Genomic DNA, 24,846 nt, shown 5'->3' with positions numbered 1-24,846 from the left:
ATGCATTTTAAGGCACTGAGCTTCAGGATGGCTTGTTCTGTACCCATAGGTTCAATGTCCTTTAACCAAATGTGCAACCCTGAGATCAGACTGCTTATTTGGTTCATGGCTTTTGGCAGTTTATTTAACTTTTCCAAGCTTTATTCTTCTTCCACAAATGTGTGATAAAGATATGCACTGCCTTCTTGGGGGGTTTAGTTGATTAAATGACACAGTACATGTGTTCTTAACCAAATTCACTGTACTGCCACTATGGAATAAAGGCTAAGAGAAAAAGTGTTGAAAATGACTATGTATAATTGAAAATTATTACTATATCTGGCTTAAAATTTTTAAAAAGCTTAGACACCACTTTGAAAATATTTAAAATATATGGCAGAGCAAGAGTCGATCATCTCCAACAATCAGCAAAGATATGATGGAGTCCAACACTGGAATCAAATCATGTTTCAAAAATATTTACTAGTCTACCTGTCTTTATAAAATACTTAGGATACATATTATATGGAAAATTTTATAAGAAAATGACATAAAATTTGACAACCTATAAACTGTATATAAGCACAGTTAAAATAATACACATCAAAATTTTGAACATCTGTATTTTGGTGTTACTGATGTTTACATGCCTCAGCCTTTTTAGGTGTTTTCTGAATTTTTATACAATGAATAGAAATTAACCTATCACTTCTTGGCCTTTTGGCTAAGATCAAGTGTAGAAATTAACCTCTCAGACGGAAAAAAAAATGATAGGTTAATAAAAATATTTTTGGGGGGTCAGAATTCAGAAAGAAGAATAACTTGGAAGAATGTAAAGAAGACATTGGCAATTATTTTCCCACTTTTGAGATCTATCTACAAACCTTTTCAATTAGAATTCTTGCCTTTCCATTTTCCTTCCTCTCAACCCTAAGTGTTAACTTATTAGAAATTTGAAGATAAGTTGATATATGTGTGACAGAGTTATAGTTTAGCAAGAAAATTACAGAAGGAATACATAACTATTAAGTATTAGCTAAAGTTATGGACATTTTAGGGGCTGTGATATAGATATATTTTGACTCATGAAAGCATATTGCAAGATTTCATACATGGCAGAGGGAATGGATACAGCAAGGAGTGAAGTATTGGAGATATGAATACAATCTGCCATATGAACCTTAGCTCTATTGTATTAGAAAATATAGGAGTTCCCATCGTGGCTCAGTGGAAACAAATCTGATTAGCATCCATGAGGATGCAGGTTTGATCCCTGGCCTTACTCAGTGGGTTAAGGATGTAGTGTTTCCATGAGCTCTGATGTAGGTTACAGACATGTCTCAGATCCTGCATAGCTGTGCTGTGGCACAGGCTGGTGGCTACGGCTCTGATTGGACCCTTAGCCTGGAAACCTCCATATGCCATGGGTGCAGCCCTAAAAAGACCAAAAAAATTTTATATTTCAATGGTAAACTAGCTTTATTTTGGCTTATGTAATACATAAAATTATCAGAGTAATTAAAATCACTTTTTAGGAAATTATCTTTAAAATTTGCAAGCTAAATATCACTAATACTGCATTTATAATTTTAAACATCTGTGCTAAGCAATGTATATATTATTTAACAGAATAACATTTTGAAGCAATTATCTCTATCCCTATTTACAAAAAGAAAAAATATGAATGTAAAAAGTTTACATAATTTGCCCAAAATAGTATAGCCGGTAAGAGGTTGATACTGCTTTCCAAACTCAATGGTCTTTTGCAACAGGATGAACTGTCATTAAGCTAGTATCTTCTAGTTGACTCTTTTTTGGTTTAGGTTGTTTCCATGTCTTAGCTATTATGAATTGTGTTGTATTGAACATAGGAGTGCATGTATCTTTTTGAAATATAGTTTTGTCCAGATAAATGCCCAGAAGTGGGATTGCTGATCATCTGGTAGTTCTATATTTAATTTTATGAGGAACCTCCATACTGTTCTCCATAGTGGCTATCCCAACAAAAGTGTAGGAGGGTTCCCTTTTCTCCACATCTTCTTCAGCATTTGTTATTTGTAGGCTCGTTTCAATGGCCATTCTGACTAGTATGAGGTGGGTACCTCATTTTAGTTTTGATTTGCATTTCTCTAATAATTAGAAATATTGAACAACTTTGCATGTGCCTATTGGACATCTGTCAATCTTTGGAGAAATGTCTATGTAGGTTTTCTGCCCATTTTTCAATTGGGTTGTTTGTTTTTTTGTTGCTGAGTTGTTTGTATATTTTGAAGATTAGCTCTTGTCAGTTGCATTGTTCACAGCTATTTTCTCTCATTCTATAGGTTGTCTTTTCATTTTTTTTATGATTTCTTTTGCTGTCCAAAAGCTTGTAAGTTTATGTCCCATTTGTTTATTTTTTTCTATTACCTTGGGGCACTGATCTAATAAAACATTTGTATGGTTTATGCCAGACAATGTTTTGCCTATGTTCTCTTCTAGTAATTTTATGGTGTCGTGTCTTATTATGTTCATTATATTTTCTTAAACCTTATGTTGGACTAAATATGTAAAAAAGAAATAGATATATTTGAGTTTTCTGTTTGAATCTATTGCTGACTCCAAATCTTCACTGCATATGTTACTGGTATTTTTATGCTGAGAATGACATTATTGGTTGAGAAAAGAATTATAAACTGCTGCAAAGCCATTTAGAACTTCTCATGTGTCCCTGTGGTCTCATTCTTATTTAGATATGTGTAGGGAACACAGAAGCAGAGCTGTCCCTACCCTTATTATTCCAGGTTCTTTTGGGAAAATAATGGGTTTTGTGCATGTGAATCCCATATACAGTTTTGAAAAATTACTCCCTTGTCCATATTTTATCAGAACTAATATGAGATGCCCAAAGTACATGTTCATAGGGTTTAACATCTGATCATTTTCTTGTGCTGCCTCTTATTTCAGTAAAATCCTTGGAATATTTCCAATTTCAGGCACATCAATTCCTAGACTTGTAGTAAAACTTTAATCTTTAGATCATATTCTTAAAGTAAAAAGTGCTATGTAAGCAAAACATCATGACAGTGGTGGCTGGAGGTAAACATTTGTGGCATCTCAAACTAGTCTATTGTTCTAATCACAGTATAGCCACTTATTTGATTTCTCTTTTCCTATGAGGACATACACTCCAACCCATTTATTGATGCTTATGCCACTATGACAGGCATTAGGAAAACACATGAATAAGATGTGATCCTTGACCTTGAGAAACTCTTAAGAGGAGAGAGCCATTTATGGAAGCTCTTACAAGGGTAGCTATGATCAGAGCTCTAGTGGAGTTATAAGAGAATCATGTAGAAGCATAAAGAAGCAAGATATGATGAAAATATCATGAATTTGCCTTTGAGGTCCGAATAGGATATTGATAAGATAGAGGTAATAAGCATTCATGGGTGGGTGAGAGGACAGCAAAAACAGATCAAATTACATTATGCACAGATGTGGAGGCCAAGAAAATTGGGCTCAGGAGCATGGAATAATGCAAGGGGTATATAGAGAGACTGATGGTATTAAAGAAGAGATATCAAGATAGTTTTGCCATGGTTCAAAAGTGGAGGGATTTCTCATAGCATTGTGGTCAGAAAAGATGCTTGATTCAATTTTCTTAAATTTACTGAGGCTTGTTTTGTGACCCAGGATGTGATCTAAGAAATGTTCAAGGTGCACTTGAAAAGAATGTATATTCTGCTGCTTTTGGATAGAATGTGCTATAAAGAGCAAGTAAGTCCATCTGGTCTATTATGTCATTTAAGGTTTGTGTTTTTTTATTGATTTTCTGCCTGGATGATCTATCCATTGATGTAAGTGGAGTGTTACAGTACTCCTACTATTACTGTGTTATTGTCAATCTCTCCTTTTATGTCTGTTAACATTTTCCTTATATACTGAGGTATTTCTGTGTTGGGTGCATATATATTTTATAAGTTTTATATCTTATTCTTGGATTGATCCTTTGATCATTATGTAGTGTCCTTCTTTGTCTCTTCTAATAGTTTTTATTTTATTTTGTCTGATATATAAGTATTGCTACTCCAGCATTCTTTTAATTTCTATCCCTTCACTTTTGGGCTATGTGTGTCTTTAGATCCAAAGTGAGTCTCTTGTAGGCAGCATATATATATGGGTCTTGTTTTTGTCTCCATTCAGCTACACTGTCTTTTGGTTGGAGCATTTAATCTGCTTGTATTTAAGGTAATTATTGATATATGTATGTTCTTACTGCCATTTTGTTTTAGATTTATTTTTGTAGGTCTTTTTTCTTCCCTTCCTCTTTTTTCTTCCCTTGTGATGACTATCTTTAGTGTTATCTTTGTATTTCTTTTCATGTGTACATCTGTTATAGATTTTTAGTTTATGGTTACCATGAGTTTTTTATATAGCTAGCTATATGTGATTGTTTTAAGTTACTGATTACTTAATTTTCAAGTGCATTAAAAACCCTGTATTTGTTTTTTATTTATAATATCAAATAATAATAAAAATCTGAAAACCTGCATTTGTATTCTCCTCTCTTCACAATTAACTGGTTTTAATATTATATTTTACATCTAATTGTTCTGTCTATCTCTTAACTGCTTGTTGTGGATATAGATGATTTTAATACTTTTGCCATTTTAACTTTCCTACTATCTTTGTGTGTGGATGATTTTACAGTATGTTTGCCTTTACAGGTGAGATTTTTCATTTTGTAATTTTCCTGTTTCTAGTTGTGGCCTTTTCTTTTTTGCCTAGAGAAGTTCCTTTAACACTTGTTTTAAAGCTTATTTGCTGGTGCTGAACTCTTTTAGCTTGTGCTTGTCTGTAAAGCTTTTGATCTTGCCATCAAATTTGAATGAGAGCCTTACTGGGTAGAGTATTCTTGGTGGTACATTTTCCCCTTTCATCATATGGAAAAAGCACATCATGGTATACATTTTTCAGTCCCAAATGCCAATTATGCAAATTCTGATGATGATGTTGAGAATTAGAAGAAAGTAACTATTTTCTGATCTAACAACTATATTCCAATACATTTAAAATTTTTTACCTGGAATATAAAACAGTCTATAAAATTGTGTTTTTAATGTGTACAGATAAGAGAGGTTTTACAAACAACATATTTATATTTTTCCCCAAAGAAAAAATGTCATGGAGTGATGAAAACATTTCAAACATCCATCTTTGAAATATTTTTCCAAGAGCATAAATTTCTGCCAAAAGGCTTTCACTTTTTACTCAATTAAAATGTTAATATGTCTCTTTTACTTCAGAGATATGGATAAGGCTAAGGAAGGAGAAGTGTCTGTTCTGGCGGTTTGTTGTTTTTATTTGTGCTTGAGTCATCACTGTAATACGTATTTTATTTCCATTAACATCTTTAAGCCACTCGTCCACTTTGTGACAATTTAATTATTAGATAAAATAATCTGAAAATATAATTAACTGTGGAGGGGTACAGTAAAACACAATATATAACACTGCTCAAAGCAAACCAAAGAGTAATGTGTGGAACTTGCTTTTCCTTTAGCATGCCTTTACTTTCACATACGGACAAAATGAAGATGTCTGTATGGCCATATAGACTAGTGTCAGTGAATATATTACATAATGCTTACTTTTTTCTTTCTTTAAATAAAATTAATACATATGTATGTGTATACAGTTCAGATTTTCTAATATCTTATTATATACCACCCTTGTGCTAATGGAGAAAGTGCTATTTGATTCAGCAAAACTCCATATCGGAAAATGCTTGGTGAAGGTAGGATGAAAAAGTATATACTCTGAGATTTACTGAGGCAGCAATATTATTATCTTTTGGAGAAGTTGCTGCAGAGTTTGGAGATGGCAGGAAAAAAAGACAGATTATAATACCCATCTAAATCATGAGTGTAGGCTTTCCTGCATTCATTATTAAAATGGGTTTGGTGTCCCTTAGATAAATTGGAAAATAATGTATTATAGAAAAAAGTACCTCAAGCCAAGGATCATTTGTTAATCTAGCCTGTAAATAAGAGTTAATACAATGAAAGTAGTCACTAAGGCTAAAAAATGCTTTTAGTCCCATGAATATTATGATTCAAATTAACCCATATGTTTTAGATGTATGTTTTTCAGAGAAAGGCAAAGTGCCTGTGATTATGTGTGACTCAGAAGTCAGAATTATGAGGAATCATTATAACATACAGATTTCCAAAGGACCCAAGTTAAAAATGCATGTGTAAAACAAAGCTTTGGGGAGTGTATCAGATGGCAGATAATGCCTTTAATTACCATTATGATTATGCTTGATATCCTGTTTAGCCCTTGAGTCTGGATTCTGTTTCCTTTATTCAGAAGCATAAGCTAAATGGTTATGAGAAATCTGGAAACAGAACTGAAGTTCAGTTCCATCAGCCTCCTCAACCATTACTCTTAGACTCTCTCACCACTGAGACTTTCTGGTTGGACATTCTCTTATCAGCACTTTACTACTTAGAAGGCATCAAAGCCAATGAGATTCAGTAGAATATAAAAAACAAGCATTGGCATCAGACAGTGACACTCTTCCTTTCACCTACTAGCAGTGGTAAAGAGCTTAACATTTTGAGTCTTATTTTCTTATAAAATTGGTGTCATAATGCCTACTTCATACCAGTGTTGTAGCTATTAGGACCTAAATGAATGATCATTTCCAAGGTCACCAGCCAGTGACCTTGTACTTTACTGGGGCCTTCTCCATTGCTTCCTCTTATACGGTGCAGCCATCCTGTATCCTAGCTCAGTACACATTTCACCTCTCTCAGAAAGCCAACTTTGCACCAAAATTGCATATTCTATTCAGTACATATTAGATTTCTTTCTAACTCTCAACAATTTGCCTTTGTTGAGAATCTTTCCTTATCATCTTTCTCAGGGGCAAGCTACAGGTAAATCCACCCTCATGAGTCAAGCATCTCCCAAAGTATCTACCTACTTACTAATACCATCATTGCTGGTGAGGATTTAAACATATGAATTTTTGGGGGACACAAAAATTCAGACTATAGCACATGGTATATTGCAGAATAGCAAGTAAGTTTATCTATTTTTTGTCTAGTGCATAAAAAGGAGACAGAGCAGGTGGTCTAAAGTAGGAGTTACCTGGCAACACACAAGAATGGATTAGAGAGACCTAATATGCTACATGGTAGACACAAAGTCAGAGACTTCTCAGAGCAGGAACTTACCTTATAGATGTTTCTGGAATACTTAGAGGTATCCCCATTGCATTTTTCCATTTAGACAAGCCTCTAGGAGAGACCGTGACCATCCCAGGGAGGCAGTCACCTGTGTTAATACGGAACACAAGAATTCATTTTCCAAGATGCAGTGATATTTAAGTATATTGTGTTCCTCTTGTGAAAAGATGGGGACCTAGATGACCAACATTATGCTCTTCCTAGGATCAAATATGCCTGGACATCTCTGGAAGGTGGGTGAGGCCAACCTGCAGGGTCTGTTTGCAGGATAGATCGAGTCACCTTCTGAGAAAGAAAACTTTGAGTGATGATGATGTCAGGCCCATGAGATTTTACTTCTGTATCCCTTGGTCATCAAAGAGAGGAATGCTTCTGAACGTAGTGTAGTCTCTGTTTCTCATTCTCATTACCCAGCTTTACACAGATTTTATATGGTCAACTTCCTAGTGAAAGAGGAGGGCTATGATTAAAAGCAGAAAATCTGTTCAATTTAAATCTTTGTAATGCTTTACAGTGTGAGATGTAACTGCTGTGAGTTATTATAGCTCAAGGTGAAAAGGCCTTGTCTATAAGGTGGCTACCAAACATGAGACAGAGGAGAGAACAGAAGTCACCATTCTCTGGTATTGTGATAGACCAAATCATGAAATTATAGAAAGCTAAAAATGCCCTCATGTTTGAAGCAGTTTGTTAAGTATAAGCAATTAAACCATTACTATATGTCCAGAGATATATCATTGTGGGCCTGCAAGTTTCAATGTGGGTCTGCAAGTTTTCTGTAAGAAATTTTTATTTTGTGTGTTTCCATTTTCATGATCTAGAAGAATATCGTCACATGCTGGATAAACTGGATGAAATACTTTGGAATTGAGCCCTGTCATGCAATTTTATTAATTGTATGATATTTTAATTGTGGACTCAGGGGAACAGGGAGGTAACGTTGAATATTAAAATAGGACATTCAAGCCCAAGCATAAGCCAAGTTATTATGTCACACAGTCTAAATGAAAATTTCATAGTAGTATGAATGGAGAAAAGTAGCAAGAAATTCAGTTGCCACAAGGCACAAAATTGTATAGGCACATTGAATATGCAGAAGAACCTGCACAGTAGCAGTCATCGTTACTACATTCACATTGTGGGGAATAACCTATTTGTTAGAAAACATCATCCTTCATATAGTTAATATTGTGGGGAATTTGAACTTTATTGGTTATGTGAACATGGTTTTATTTAATTGGTAAATATGTTTTGGCTTTACAGGTAGATAAGAGCTATGACGATGAGAACTTTATTCTTATCTTTATGATTGTGCTTATTTAACTAGCCCTTAAAACAATAATAAGTTATCACCATGGGACTGAGGACATGTTTTCCTTGTGGTGTGATTCATATACTGTTCAAGTTTGGGGAAGAACAAAGACTGTTCTGAGAAATCCATGGTTTTAAGTATTTCGGAACCACCTGAGGCATGCCTTGGCATCACTAAACTCTATATGCCACCTCATTTTGCAGTTAGAACGAAGAAAAAACTGTAGGAGATGAGTGAACAATGCCAACTTTTTTTAAATGAGATTAAACTGACAAATTCCTATTAGACCAATTTTTAATGTTTTTATAATTCCCCCTTGAATCATATTCAGATATAAGAATATATCAAATATCTCTGAGGCCCTATGCTATACACTGTCAAATTTAGGAGGTAAGCACTACTATTTTGTATATGACAAAAATGAGCCAGAGAGACATTCATTAAGTTGTCTAAGGTCACATAGAATGAAGTATGGTAACAGTTAATACGTTTTGTGATCCCAAGTCCACTGACCTTTGCACCCATGACACCAGCTCCTCTGATCATGAACTACTTTCTATCCAAAAATCCACTTAGCTTAGGCCAATGAAACTTTGTCCAGGGTTGTTATGTGTAGCAGATAATATAATCTCTCCACTAGACACCCCAGGACTTGTGTTTTGAGTCTTCCTAGTTTCTCAAATATGTTCACATTTATCCTCTGCCATTGTTCTTGTCTTCCATGATGAATAGCACATATCTTTAATACTACAAGGGCATCTAAAATACACACACCTTTGCCTTTAAGCAGGCAGAATTATATGAGAGAATTGTAGCTGTCACAAAGAAAACTGCAACATTAGAACCGTCAGGATATTGAAAACTCAAGTTAAAACCATTTACTCAAACAAATCAGCCTTCCTAAAGCTATAACAGCTCTCCCTTCTTTTGTATCTCAGGGCCTTTGAGGAAAAAAATACTGGGCTTTTTGAAGATAGAGTAACAGAAGTTTGTAAAGATGGTCGAAAGAGTTTTATAGTATACTCGCCTTTTTTCCCCCTGACTGACTCATTGACTGAAATAATACATGTAACAATGTCAACAGCTGTGACAAGTTTAATTGGAAATTGTCATCAAAGTTTTGCCTAAAATTTGAAAATTGTCAACTTTTATAAAGTAAATTGTCACAATTGAGTACGATGGAAGGAAAAGCAAATACTTTCTTGAGGAGATAGCTGAAAAGAAAAAAAGAACAAGAAAACTCTCTAGGTTTTCAAACATTTACAAAAATAACATCTTACCAAAACTTTCTTTCCTCCCATTACATTTTTTTTTTTTTTTGTCTTTTGTCTTTGTTGTTGTTGTTGTTGTTGCTATTTCTTGGGCCGCTCCCGCGGCATATGGAGGTTCCCAGGCTAGGGGTTGAATCGGAGCTGTAGCCACCGGCCTACACCACAGCCACAGCAACGCGGGATCCGAGCCATGTCTGCAACCTACACCACAGCTCACGGCAACGCTGGATCGTTAACCCACTGAGCAAGGGCAGGGACCGAACCCGCAACCTCATGGTTCCTAGTCGGATTCGTTAACCACTGCGCCACGACGGGAACTCCCCTCCCGTTACATTTAATTATCACTCTGGATCTTAGGCCTACTTTAGTTTTGTGCATGAAAATCCTAAAGCAAAAGATCCCAAACTTTGGATTTTTAGCAGCTAGAGATTTTTTTAATGTCATTAACTTCTATCACTTGCATTTTAAAGATGTATATGTCTTATATATCATGAAGGCCTTCATGATATATAAAATATATGCAGCATGTTATAGACAGAGTTTCTGAGGAAAATGAAATTGAAATCAATATGGAGTTCCCATCGTGGCAGAGCAGAAATGAATCTGACTAGGAACCATGACGTTGTGAGTTCGATCCCTGACCTTGCTCAGTGGATCAGTTATCTGGTGTTGCCGTGAGCTGTGGCATAGGTTGCAGATGCAGCTTGGATCTGGTGTTGCTGTGGTGTAGGCCAGCAGCTGTAGCTCTGATTAGACCCCTAGCCTGGAAACCTCCATATGCCACAGGTGCAACCCTAAAAAGCAAAAAAATAAAGTAAAATTAAAATCAATAGGGGCTTGTAGTAGATATTTCCCTACGTTTAAAAAGACAATGCTTTAAAAATATTGGGTGAATTTTTAATACACACCTTTTTATTTAAGTGGAGTCAGTGCAGGAAAAGAATATTGTTAACATTTTCAAAGGGAAAATAAATAACAAAGACAGAGGAATCCTTTCTTTACCAAAATTAAACAGTTTCAAAAATCTCTCTGATATCACTGACTGAAGTTATATATCACGTAGGGAAAGGAACAAACCGGGTTACTAATTTCGATCGCTTTTAGTGAACTCATAAATTTTAACTGAGCCATAGAACTTGAAATGCATTACTTTGTAAATCACTTTTTGGCACTCTGAAAAGTTGAGGACAACCTCACTGTGTCATAAGATAATTAGCTGCACTTGTCACTTTTTAATATCTACTGGGAAGTTAGTCGCCTCCACACCCCCATTTTGACTTCCCTTCCAGTATGGGTAGGGAAGGAAGAATTCTCACGCTTTCCTAAAGGAGGACAATTTGGAAATACTTTTTGAATGTGGTAAAAATTTGTGCTTGACCATTCATGTTCTTTGTAGTTAATTAAATGGTCAGACTTTCTAGGTTTATTCCACTTCTTCTTCCGGTTTCCATGAATGATATCTAAACACAGGAAAAATTCATGCAGCATTATGGAAGCACCAGAGGAGAGATATTGGGATCCAGAGTTATCTTTCTCTGGGAATACCTACTGACTTCTAGTTAAGATAGAGCTCGTCTCTCTTGCTTTGGACACATGGTCCTCTGTTTTTTCTTCATCTGCTGCTGAAGCGTCTATGATTAATGAGATACAGTGTTTTCTCTTACTAGAGAAATATGCAAGTATTTGTAAGATAATCAGTCCGTTTTCTTTGCCTACCAGGCTTCCCATCTTGGTTCCTGCTGATGTGGCTAATCCTGATGCTCATTGGTATCCTCCATCTAGACCTCAGCTTCGGCATATTCACCCTGGAGTCTCCGTAATGTACACCCCAAGATCTTTACCACCTCAACCCCAGACAATCATAGTGACTTAATTATTACGTACCTTCTACTCTCTCTGCAAGGTCTCCTGGGATCCTCTGGACCGCTTCTATGTCTGGTAAAAATTGTGGGGAAATTGAGGAAGGGAACTTTCCAGACCCTCTCTTTTATTAAATACATGAAATCACCTTCCAGCATTATTACAGTCACTCCAGCTTTATATTGGGAAGCCGTGAAGCTATTTTCTCTCAGAGTTCCCTAGGGGAAAAGATTAAAAAAAAAAAAAAAAAAAAAAACAACTTTCAGCTTTTCCATGTCTTTTAAAGATTATTATCAATAGTACTCCCCCTGCCCCATTCAGCTACCTTTTCCACTTAAACACAGTGTTCCCATCCCCTAAACCCTGGTGGCCCTGACTATTTCAGTGATACATACACTATCTTTGACAGAGTTCCATTCTTTTTGGCTTTTTTCATGTTCCTCCCAGCATTGGAAAGCTTTTCTTCCCCCCATTTTCGTACAACAGGAAAAAGTCTCTGACTTCCTTGTGCTACAGGTTATAGTAAATCTCTATGCTCAGATCCAAGGTGTGTTCTTCATATATAGAGGAAAGCTTTCAGATTTTGAAAATCTCATTCTCTCTCAAAAACACCATGGTTAAAAGAATATTATTTCCATTTGTATTAAAGATTTAACCTCTAGCTGAACAATAGTTTCTTTTTTCAAGGTAGTGTCCAGTTTCACCAGAAGCAATGGATTCATTTAAGTCAGAAGGTAAGGAACCTCTACAACACTTTCAGAAGATGCAAAATTTGAAAATTATTATTTTAAAAGTATTAACAAAGCTGCATTACTAAAATTTATAAATCTATTCACATTCTTTGCCTCAGCGTACCCCCAAAAAGCCTCTCTATATATGTGCAAGAAGTAAATATACAAATATACCACCATTGTTTGTGGTGGCTAAATACTGGAATCACCAAAAAAAGCCATAAATTGGTCACTAAGTTGTGTTATAACCATAGAAGGCAATAATATAGAGTAATTAGAAAGAATAAAGTAGATATTAATGTAGTTATAGGTAAAAAGTCCAAAAGTGCTAACTGAAGCAGTTTTCATAAAATACGTATGATATGCACCGTGTTCCTCTGGGGATAGGATATCAGAGATTTTCAGTTTCTCTTTTATATATTTTTAAATAGTATTTGCATTTTTATTTAATTCTGAAAAAAACATTTTTTATATATACAAAGGGGTACCAGAGTATAATTTCAACCCAGTAGACAGTGTCACACTTACTGAGGAAATACTAGTGGCATTCTTATTAAATCCAGAAAGAGAATGATAGGCATGTCATTACTACTATATATATTTCAGAATGGATTAGACAAAATAATGAGAAATGCAACAGAGTTTGAAGGTAGAATTATTAGAAGGGTAGAAAAGAAATTATCAGCATTTATAAATGATATGTTTGCTTATAATACTAAATAGGACTAACAGACAAGCCATTAAAACTAAAAAGAGATCAATAAAGTAGTTAGTAGTAAGACAAAAATATAGAAATCAATAGCTACCCTGTAAAAGAGCAACATACAATTTTAAAACAAATAAGCCACTCAATATCAACAGAAAATACAAACTATTGACTAAAATTAAGAGAAAATGTGAATGTTTTAGAAAAAGATAGTATTTTGAAGAGAAATACAAATACATGTAGATAAAACTATAAAACATTTTATATTACTAGATGAGAAATGTTAGCTTGAAAAGATGTCAATTAACAAATTGATGTAAATTTGGATTTTTTCCAAATTAATTTAAGGATTAAATGTACTTCTAAACCATGTCAGTGATGTATAGGGATATATAAAAAATAAATCAACCTCTAGAGCAAGTCAGTAATTCTTCAATAAGGTAAACAAGGTCCTTATGTATTTGACCCTAACTTAATTCACCTCCCTTCGCTCAGGCACAAAGATGTTCATTACAAAATAATAAAATCCAGTTTATCCCAAACTATGTAGTGCTTGTCAGGAACAAAATAAAATGAAGTTTTGTGGATAGCTAGTTCTATGGTGAGCATTGCTTTACATGCACTCTTATTTGAGCCATACAATAATCCCCTAAAAGATAATACTAATTATCTTTATTTTTCAGATTAGGGAACAGATTAGCAAAGTTGTCTATATCAACTCTACTAGTAATAAGAGAAACTAGAATTTAAATCCATCTATGTCTTGATTTCACAGCTTTGGGTATTAACCATGATTTTATATTCTTTTTAAAAAATAGCAGAAAATTAAATATGGCCCTCAACATTCATATATTTCAGAAAATTGTGGTACAAATGTATGATTGACTATTATCCAAACTTTAAATAATCTTTATGAAAACATATTGAGTGAAAATGCTTATATATTGGGTAATTAAAATAAGGAAAAGAACAATAGGAAGCTATTGCAATATATGTGTAGAAGTAAATATACCAAAAGTCAACAGATTTTACACAATTCTCCCTAGGATGATGCATTTATTATGATTAATACTAATATTTGCTATTAATATGAATTACAGAAAAAATCTGAAAGTTAGTGATGTCATGTAAGAAAAAAAAACCCTGTAAAACCTACACTAGGATTTTTAAAAAAATATAGGATGCCAAAATTTCCACTTTTATCCCTAAGATATGAATTGATATAGGAAGTGCCTTTCTGCCTTAAAAACTAGAAAACAAAGGAAAATATCTATGAAACAGTGGTTTTAAGACATTGCACAACTGGTAGTGCAGGATTGTGCTCTCTGAGAAAGGGAAATCAAACAAAATGAGCCCCATGGTTGGCACAGCCTATCTCCTAAAGGCATGTTCAAAGTCACAGTTCAGAAGAGGGAAGGAATCCAAGCAGAGTCGTGGGGCTTTGCTGAGTTGAGACAGCTATCAGAAATTGAGGAATCCAAGGTGGCTAGAATTTGTAGGTAGAGTACTGGAGAGGAATGAGCTGCTCAGAGAGAAACTTCACAAGACTACACAAGGTTAACACCAGAAAAGAGTAGGCCAAATACTTGACCATTACAGGAACTGCCCATCATATTACAATGAGCCACATTCTGCCTACTTGGAATTTTGCCTTGGACAAAACATTTGTCCTCTCTTCATTAGTAAAGTAAGGATAAAAAAATAACTTTATCTCTCTCAAAAGATTGATAAGATGAGCCTTCTTTTCCTCCCAGTATTTTGTATACAATTTTTAAAAGTTACACTGTTTAGTTATTACAAAATATTGGCTGTATTCCCTTGTAGTACATCCTTGTAGCCTACCTTATACCCAGTAGTTTGTACCTCTTAATCACCCAGCCCTATCTTGCCCCTCCCCTCCCCCTACTAGTTTGTTCTCTATATCTGAGTCTGCTTTTTTGTTATATTCCCTAGTTTGTTGTCTTTTTTAGATTCTACATTTAAGTGATATCATAAAGTATTGCTCTTTCTCTGTGTGACTTATTTCACTTAGCATAATGCCCTCCCAGTCCATCGATGTTGCTACAAATGGTAAAATTTCATTTTTTATGGTTGAGTAGCATTTCACTGTGTGTATAGTACACACACACCCCTTCTTTATCCCGTAATCTGTTGATGGACATTTAGGTTGTTTGCATATCGTGGCTATTATAAGTAGTGCTGCTGTAAATATTGGGGTGCATATATCTTTTTGAAATTTTTTTCAGATATAAACCCAGAAGTGGAATTACTGGGTCATATTGTAGTTCTATTTTTAGTTTCTTGAGAAATATCCATACTGTTTTCCACAGTGGCTACACCAAATTACATTCCTATCAGCAGTGTATGAGTATTCCCTTTTCTCCACATCCTCCTCACCAGCATTTGTTATTTGTATTGCATTTGATAATAGGCATTCTGATAGGTATGAGGTGATATCTCATTATGTTTTTGATTGTCATTTCTCTAGTGATTAGTGATGTTGAGCATCTTTCCACTTTTTAATCAGGGTTTTCTTTTTCGATGTTGAGTTGTATGAGCTGTTTATATATGTTGGCTATTAAGCTCTCATCTGTAATATCATTTGCAAATATTTTCTCCCATTCAGTAGGTTCTCTTTTTTTTTGATGATGGTTTCCATTGCAGTACAAAGCTTTTATGTTTAATTAGATCTCATTTGCTTATTTGTGCTTTTATTTCCTTTACTTTAGGGGACAGATCCGAAAAATATTTCTGCAATTTATGTTAAAGAGTGTTCTGCTCTATGTTTTCCTTTAGGAGGATTAGAGTATCCAGTCCTCTGTTTAGGTCTTTAATCCATTTTGAGTGTATTTTTGTATATGGTGTTAGATGTTGTTCTAATTTCATTCTTTTGCATGTAGCTGTCCAGTGTTACCAGTACCATTTATTGAAGAGACTTTTCTCCATTGTATATTCTTGCCTCCTTTGTCATGAATTAGTTTACTACAGGTGCATGGATTTATTTATGGGCTTTCTACCCTATTCCATTGATCTATATTTCTGTTTTTGTGCCAGTACCATATATTTTTTTGATTACTGTAGCTTTATAGTATAGTCTGAAGTCAGGGAGGCTGACTTGTCCAGCTCTGTTCTTCTTTCTCAAGGTTGTTTTTTATGGTATTCTCTTCTCATTCTTGGGGAGAAGAAGTGGCTACTGGACACACACATCCCTGAAGTTCGAGAGTGCACTTACTTAGAGAGTAATACCTGCTTCTTTCCTAAAATTTCTGAAGGGGGAGTTTCACTGGAGTATCCCATGCCTTAGGGATGTGATGAGCTATAGGGCTATTTTCAGGGATGAAGAAAAAGGGGGCACCCCTCAATACAGGATCTGGAGCCCTAAATGATCTTCAAAGACCCCAGTGGTTACTGGGGCTTCAGATGACACAGAGGGAGAGAAACCTGGGGCACAGGCATCCTAGGCATTTATCAGGGCCACTGACATTAGACTGAACCAGAACAAGCCTGGGGATATTTCCCTTCCCCACCCTAAGATAAGAAAGCCACATCTTAGCCTGTTCTGGGAGATGGGGGGATATCAGAAGAAGATATATGATTGGAATTTCAAATGGGACTGGATTCTGGCTGTTCCCCAAAAAGTTAAACATAAGAGTTACTCTATGACCCACGATTCTCCTTCTAAGTGTGTACCCAATATACATAAAAGAGTATGTCTGTACAATATGTAAACATGAATGTTCATAGCAGCATTATTCATAATAGCCCCCAAGTAGAAAGAGATTAATTGTCCAGTAACTGGTGAACTGTGGTCTGTCCATATAATGGAATATATACTTCAGCTTTAAAAAGAGATGAAGTACTGATACATGCTACAATATGGATCAACTTAGAGAACATCATGCTAAGTGAAAGTAGCACGTGTTGTATAATTCCATTTATATGAAATATCCATAATAGACAAATCCATAGAGACGGAAAATAATGAATGGGTGCCCAGGACTATGATTATGGAAGGAGGTAGATGGCTGACTGATAAAGGGTATGGGGTTTCATTTGGGGATGATAAAAGTGTTTGGAGCTGATTGTCACGATTGTTGTACAATTGTACATATACAAAAAACCATTGAATAGTACACTTTAAATGGGTGAATTGTGTGGTGTAAGTTATATCTCAAAAAGCTGTTAGAAAATATGGAACTGGACTAAGTCATAATAAAGAACCAGCAAATTATGGGGGGGAAAAAAAACCAGTAAGGTGAATTGAACACTCCTTTTCTTATGGGGTTCTCTGGTTGAATGTAAACTCCATGAAGGCAAAGACCTTGTTGACCTCTGTATTCATTGTGCCCAGAACTGTGCCTGGCACAAAACATGTAAGCAGTAAATGCTTATTGAATTAATAAACTAGAATATTGAAAATTAAATACTTAAGGTCTAGCATTAGACTCAATGAATGTTCTATAACTAGAAAAGGCAAGTAGCATCAACATTTTCTTCATTTAAATTAAATGGAAACAGACTCTCCGATAGAACCCATCAATTTGCAGACTATGGGAATATCCTAGTACCCCACGGTGAAGATGATGATACAGTGGAGCACGAGAAAATCATATAAATTACATAAGGTTTACACTATACATATTTACATCTATATTGTTATATATTTATATGTGTGTATATATACATATATACTTCTATATAATACAGGAAAGCAGTTTTTCCTGGCCATCTTCTGCCTTCACAGACTGAAATTGTTTGTAAAAGCTCAGAAAAACCACACCAGAGAGAAAAGAGTGTTATATAGTTAATCAAAGGTAGATTTCTTCAAAGGTTTGTCTCTATAAGCATTTTCAAATGTAAAATATGTGGAGAAATCTTATTTTTCTTGGTTTTTAGTAAATGTACCATGAAATTCTATAAATAGAACTTGTCCTTTTTTTTTTTTTTTTTTAAAAAAGACCTCACTTTTTTTTTTTCTGTCACAACAATGTATCTAGTTATCACCAAAGCTGCTCGTGGTTTAATCATTTCTATCCTCTCTCCCTTTCTCTTTCTCAGTGTAGGATGGGAGCACAGGAGGGGGTCCTATACAGCATGCAGACATTGCCACAAATAAGCAAGATTGAATGGTGGTGACTGATGGGTCCCTCCTGATATCTACTAATAATCAAGCACTGCCAATTGAGCACTGCCATTGTTCTTTTCCTGGCTAAGGCCCCACTGTTTTAGTTTTGTAAATACAGAAATCAGATCAAAATTAATGAGATTTTGCTGCATTTACAATCAATACCAGTGGTAACAGCTAAATCAATCACAGAGTCTGCGTCAGCCGTCAAGATGAACACAATAAACAATGTGTCTTATCTCTCCAATTGGAATCTCCATGTGAAAGCTCGTCAATAAAAACAGGTATGTGGTATCTAGCTCTAGACATACTGCATTTGCACCTCCTTCTCTCTTTCTTTGAAGCTGGACCCTGCACTTTCCCACTCCTGTAAACCCTTAGGTTTTTCTTCTCATAAGAAAGGCAGGACATTTTCGCCAACCATTGTCCTGGCCCCAGCTCTCCAGCGTTCAGAATCAAACACTTGAGTACTTAAAATTGGCAAGCCAAAAATGAAACCCTGTATTATATTTATATACAGTTATATCAAAAAATAAATATCAATGTCTTCATCACTGATATTGGCATTTTCCTTTAATACATGAACCAAATAGAACAATGAAGTCCTAATGTTAGTGTAAAATTATTATGTAAACTTTTTGTTATGATGTTATTTCCTAAGATGAAATTACACCTATATAGACACAAGCATACTTCAGAAAGCAGCTACTCTTTTTGGCCATAATGGATGGCATACACTTTTATGGATGAATTAAAAAATGTTTCTCAAAATAATCCAGTGGGGGGATATCCCCATTCGATGAATCAAGATTGGTCATCAAGCTGAGGAATGGTTTAGGGAGGTTTATTAAACTAGTTTCACTCTCGTATGTTTCATAATTTTTATAATAAAAATAAAATATATTGGTCATGTGAAATACAATGGTAGACACATGTTTATGAAGAAATAAGAGCATGTTTTAAGTACATTATTTTATTTTATTGTCTCTTTAGGGCCGTACCTGTGGCATATGGAGGATCCCAGGCTGGGGGTCAAATCAGAGCTGTAGCTACTGGCCTACACCACAGCCACAGCAATGCCAGATCTGAGCTGCATCTGTGACCTACACCACAGCTTGCAGCAATGCGAGATCCTCAACCCACTGAGTGATGCCAGGGCTCGAACCTGTGTCCTCATGGATGCTAGTCAGATTTGTTTCTACTGAGCCATGATGGAAACTCCTGGTACATGATTTTAGATTTAAGTGAAATCCAAATAAAATATAGCAGGTTACAGTTCTAGTTAACAATAATCATATGTTTGAAGTAAGCTTGGCTTTCTATTGCTTGTCCAGAAGGGCTCATCCTCTAAATTGTGAGAACAATACTTGGATTTTATCATTCAAGGTTTAAAGTAGCAGTATACTTGGGCAGTATTTTCGTATAGTTAAGTTTCTGCTCTTGACAACTCTTGGCAAAGAATAACTTTAGTGTTTTATCAAAGTAATACCTACATAGATTTTCAATTATCAAATAGTACTAGAAGTGTAACACAAAGTATTAGTTTTCTATCCCACCACTTCCCAGTCTAGAGTTCCACACACCAGACCCAAGCATCTTTGACTCATTTTGCTAATTTATCTGTCATTCACCTCACTATGGTTCTAGATGATGTACTTGAACATTTTGTACTGCCTAATTACCTCTCGAACGCATTTCGTTGCCAAGATAGTCAAAAATTCAAATTTCTAATTAAGTTATCATTTGTGGATTCCTTATTCTCCATTCCTGTTTTTTTCCACTTATTTTTTCTTTACTTTTTTTTTTCCCTTTTGGCAGCTGCTTATATCCAGTTTTCTTGTTGTATGTTAAAATCACTATAAGTTGGATTTTTCTCTAACTCGCAATTGAAAGCCTTTTTTTAAAAAAAATTAAAAAATTTGAAGTATAGTTTCACTTTCTAAATTGATGGAACCCCATTAGGGTTACCCTTGGTTTTGGCCTTCATTTCCTGCTACTTTACTCACTCCATACCTGGAGAGAGGTGACTTATTTGACAGATATATTTAGAAAAATAAAGGAGCATATGGGACTCAGATGTGCCTTTAGTCCTCTTTGGAAGTAGCTATGCACAGAAAACACTGTTTCCCAATGTTCCTTCAGGGTATACTTTGTTCTTCCATCGGGGGAGGCCTTCCCTTAGCCATGTTGCAATGGGCGTGTGGGCAAGCTTGCCAGCAATTTAGTGAGGAGGTCCATTTTGCTCTTCACTAAGCCATATCTGACACATTTACAAGTAATAATAGTGATGTTCCAGCCTCCAAACTGCCGGTCTTTATTTCTCAATTTTCTCATATCCCAGGTAGGAGAAAGAAGGAGCTGTTTATTGGACTCCCTCAGAGACACCAGGAATATCTATTTGTTATTTGTCATTCCATACAATGTATTCCCTGCAGAACCAGGTAATGTACTGTGACTATATTTCCTCTTTTATACAACTTTTTAGGCAACCTCCATTTTTCTTGGAGGTAGAAATTTCTATCTTCATTTTTACTTATTCATATTTTTTTACTCTTTCCTTTTTACTCTTTCTTTATGCTATGTAAATAAGGACTCTAGATTTCTCTTCCACAAGATAAATTTCATCCAGCAACTTTTTATTCGTTTCCTAGAGTCTTTCTTTTGGGGACCCAATAGTCTCCTCTTCTAATTAGGACTGGTAGCTCACTAGCCCTATTTGCATGGTTGTCATTCTGGAACTTTCTTTGGGGTCTGTACAGTGTAAATTCGCTGTTTCTCTTTTTTCCAAAACAAACAGCTTTTTATTGAACTATAGTTGCTTTATAATGTTGTGTTAGTTTCAGGTATACCACAAGCAAAAATAAATACACACGCACATATTCTTTTCCAGTTTCTTTTCCATTGTAGATTATTACAAGATGTTTATTACAAGATATTGAATATAGTTCCCCTGTGCCATACAGTAGGAACTTGTTATCTATTTTATGTATAACAGTGTGTATATGTTAATCGCAAACTCCGAATTTGTAGCTCCCTTGCCCCTTTCTCCTTTGGTAACTGTAAGTTTATTTTCTATGTCTGTGAGTCTATTTTTGTTTTGTACATAAGTTCATTTTTATATTTTAGATTCCACATATAACTTATATGATATTTTTCTTTGTCTGACTGATTTCACTTAGTGTGATAATCACTAGGTCCATCATTGTTGCTGTAAATAACAGTATCCTTTTATGGCTGAGTACTAGTCCACTGTGTATATACATCACATCTTCTTAACCTGTTCATCTGTCGATGGACATTTAGGTTGCTTCCATGTCTTGGCTATTGTGAATAGTGCTGCAGTGAACACTGGGGTGCATATACCTTTCCAAATTAAGAGTATTCATCCTTTTCAGATATATACCCAGGAGTGGGATTGCTGGATCATATGGTAGTTCTCTATTTTCCGAGGAACCTCCATACTGTTCTCCATAGTGGCTGCACTAATTCACATTCCCACCAACAGTACAGAAGGCTTCCCTTTTCTCCATACTCTCTCCTGCATTTATTGTTGGTAGATTTTTTGATGATGGCCATTCTGACAGGTGTGAGGTGGTATCTCATTGTGGTTTTGATTTGCATTATTCTAATAATTAGCAGTGTTGAGCATTTTTTCATTGCCTCTTGGCCATATGTCTGTCTTCTCTGAAAAAACGTCTATTTAGGTCTTCTGCCCATTTTTTGATTTTTTTTTTTGATATCGAGCTATATGAGCTGTTTGCATATTTTGGATGCAAACGAGTAGCATCATTTGCAAATATTTTCTCCCATCCCATAGGTTTTCTTTTCATTTTGTTTATGGCTTTCTTTGCTGTGAACAGCTTTTGAGCTTAAGTAGATGCCATTTGTTTATTGTTGGTTTTATTTCCATTATTCTAGGAGATAATGTCAAAGAATATTCTGCCTATGTTTTCCTCTGCTATTTTTATAATATCTGGTCATACATTTAGGTCTTTAATCCATTTTGAGTTTAATTGATCTATGTGTGTTTTGATGCCAGTACCATACTATTTTGATTACTATAGCTTTGTAGTATAGTCTGAAGTCAGTAAGCATGACTCCTCCCACTCCATTTTTCTTTCTCACGATTATTTTGGCTATGTGTTTCAGTAGGGATTTGTTGTTTCTTGCATCCCATTTCCCCCTCATTCTTGGTGTATCCTTTACTTTGGTAGAGCATATTCTTTAAAAACTTTCTGAAAATAATACTGAGGAGATAAACTTTTCAGACTTCAAATCTTGAAATTTTATACATTGTATCATGTTTTTTTTCAATCAAGATGAAATGAGGATAGAATTTTACATGAGAAATTATTTTTTTGAAATATTTTCAAAGTTTTGTTCTGGACTGTTTTATCTTCCACTGTTCTTGTTGAGAAATCCAAAACCATTGACTGCTCACCCTCTAATATCACCTGTTTTTCCACCTGAAATTACAGTAAATGTTGTTGCCAATCCAAAATCCATTTACCCCAAATTTGTTTAGGTTTTTAGCCCATCCCCAGCTTCATAAGAGTATCCTGATTAGTTTAAGACAATCAGAAAAATGCTATTTCCTGTCTGCCAATATAGGCCCAGAAATGGGCAGGTGACATTAACTACCTCATAAAACTGAAGGAAAGGATTTATAGTATGTTGGGAGATCAGGTTCTCACTCTCCTTCTGAATGTGAACTATAAAATTTGTAGCCTTCATTGCTGCTGTCAGCTATCTTGTGAACATTAAGGAAACCAAATTTAGGGAGATCCAAAGGAAGAAGAAAGGGACAAATGGAACTGGGGTGCTCAATGACCTCAACTGATACTATTATTATGACTAGAACCTATCATACTTCTATACATTCTTTTATTTAGTGAGAAAACTTGCTTATTATTTAAGTAGGTTTCAGGGAGCATTTCCCTCCAGTTCAAAGCATCCTGACTGCCAGAGAAGTCTTTTACAGTTTTCCCTTTATCCTTAGTATCCTGAAATTTCTTGATGTTGTCTCCTAGTTTTAGTCATTTTCCTTCCTTTTGCTTGACATTAATTTCCCCTTTAATTCTAGGTGCTCATATCCTTCAGTTGTCAGAGAAACATTATTTCATTATCAATAAAATATCTTCTGGTTTTTCTTGTTTTCTCATTCTGTACTGTCAATATAGAAGGGGTTACAGAGTCACGGGAACTTTCTGTAATATGAATTCTTAAATGACTCCCAGAAGATTCATAGATAACCTGCAGATGAAATTTTATCCCCTTAAAATAGTATGCACAATACTGTATGTATGTATGCTTTTTTCTGAAAGATAAGCTAAAGCTACTTTTTATTTTTATTGCCCCCAGAAAATCTAGTCCTTGAGTGTGACAGGACCATTAACTTGTGAGAAAATGTAATTGTGAACTGCTGACTGATTACAGATGAGAAGGAGGGAGCAAAAGTTACGGAAAAGGTAATAGTTCCTGATAGTAGCTCCTGACACTATGTGACATGAATGGCTGTTAGATTTGCTTCATTCAATAAAGAAAAGGGAGGTTAAAGGGTTAGCCAGCTATTTGACTGATTTTGAAAGGCCAAAGAAAAATATCTGATCTGTTAGTCTAGTGAATGGACAGCTTTGTGGCTATTGGTTGAATATTCACAAAATGAATGAGATTTGAGATCTTACTTTAAAGAAGGAAATGAAAGAATGCTCAAGAATGGAATTAAATTCACTTTATGTGCTAAAGCCTCATCCAAGGTTTTATTATACTGCAAGATGTGTCTTCTGATAAATAATATTCTATGTATGGCTATGTATTTATTTGAGAGTTTAATGAAAAAAAAAAGAAAGTGAAACTGTTTTAATGGAAAATCATTGCAATTAGTTTCCAAAATAGCTTCTTAAATTGCTCAGTTTCAAGAATATTTTTGGCAAAGCAATGTATTATATAGTAAGTACAATAATAGTTCTAAAAATCCTTAAAAACTTTTGCTTTTTCACCACTTAAAATTGTTATTAAGTTAATGTTGGCATTTCAGACAAGCCATCTTTAAATAGCTTGCTTTATATATATTTTTCTTATACACTTATTTCATCAAAATCCCATGCTAACAGGCCTGCAGCTGGTCTCACATGGGAACAGCTCTAACAAGAGCTCTGTGGAGTCATTCCCAGAACCACAGAATTAAACTTTTTGAAGGAAGAAATAATTTGCCCCGTCTTCAATCTCTCCTCCCTATCTGGGCACCCTTTGCTCAGCTTGGAAACATATTAGATGGGTTGAAGAAAATCCTTCTCAACTCCACTTCCTCCTCCAAGCACTGCATATTCCCTTCCTTGACTCTTAGTCCCATTGTTTGAAAAGTATCTCTCTGAATGCTGATAAGTGGGGAGAGGAAGATGATGGAAGGCAGAGGAGTACAACCTGGGTTGAAACTTTAAGACCTAGTAGGTGAGAAGGTGAATAACTCTAGATTAGGCATTACTGTTGGTAAGAGAATGAAGCTCTCAGGTTATATAGACCTGTCTTCAAATTCCTACTTTTTTTTTCTTGATAGTCTGTAAGACGGGAAGTGATTTAACATACGTTAAGCCTCCATTTCCTTGTGTGAAAATGGGGTAA

The 24,846-nt window shown here is 35.2% G+C and overlaps 1 pseudogene; it reads left to right on the top strand.

Moving 5' to 3' along the window:
• Nucleotides 1-683: 683 nt before the first annotated feature.
• Nucleotides 684-786, top strand: LOC146394808 (U2 spliceosomal RNA; annotated as a pseudogene).
• The last annotated feature ends 24,060 nt before the right edge of the window (nt 787-24,846 follow it).

The sequence above is a fragment of the Sus scrofa genome, chromosome X (genome assembly GCF_054392235.1).
Source record: "Sus scrofa isolate SSC_HxYL_T2T_F1_AM1 chromosome X, Sscrofa_HxYL_maternal_Yorkshire_Landrace_v2.0, whole genome shotgun sequence".
In the NCBI taxonomy this organism is placed as follows: domain Eukaryota; kingdom Metazoa; phylum Chordata; class Mammalia; order Artiodactyla; family Suidae; genus Sus; species Sus scrofa.
This window is presented reverse-complemented; position numbering and strand designations above follow the sequence as displayed.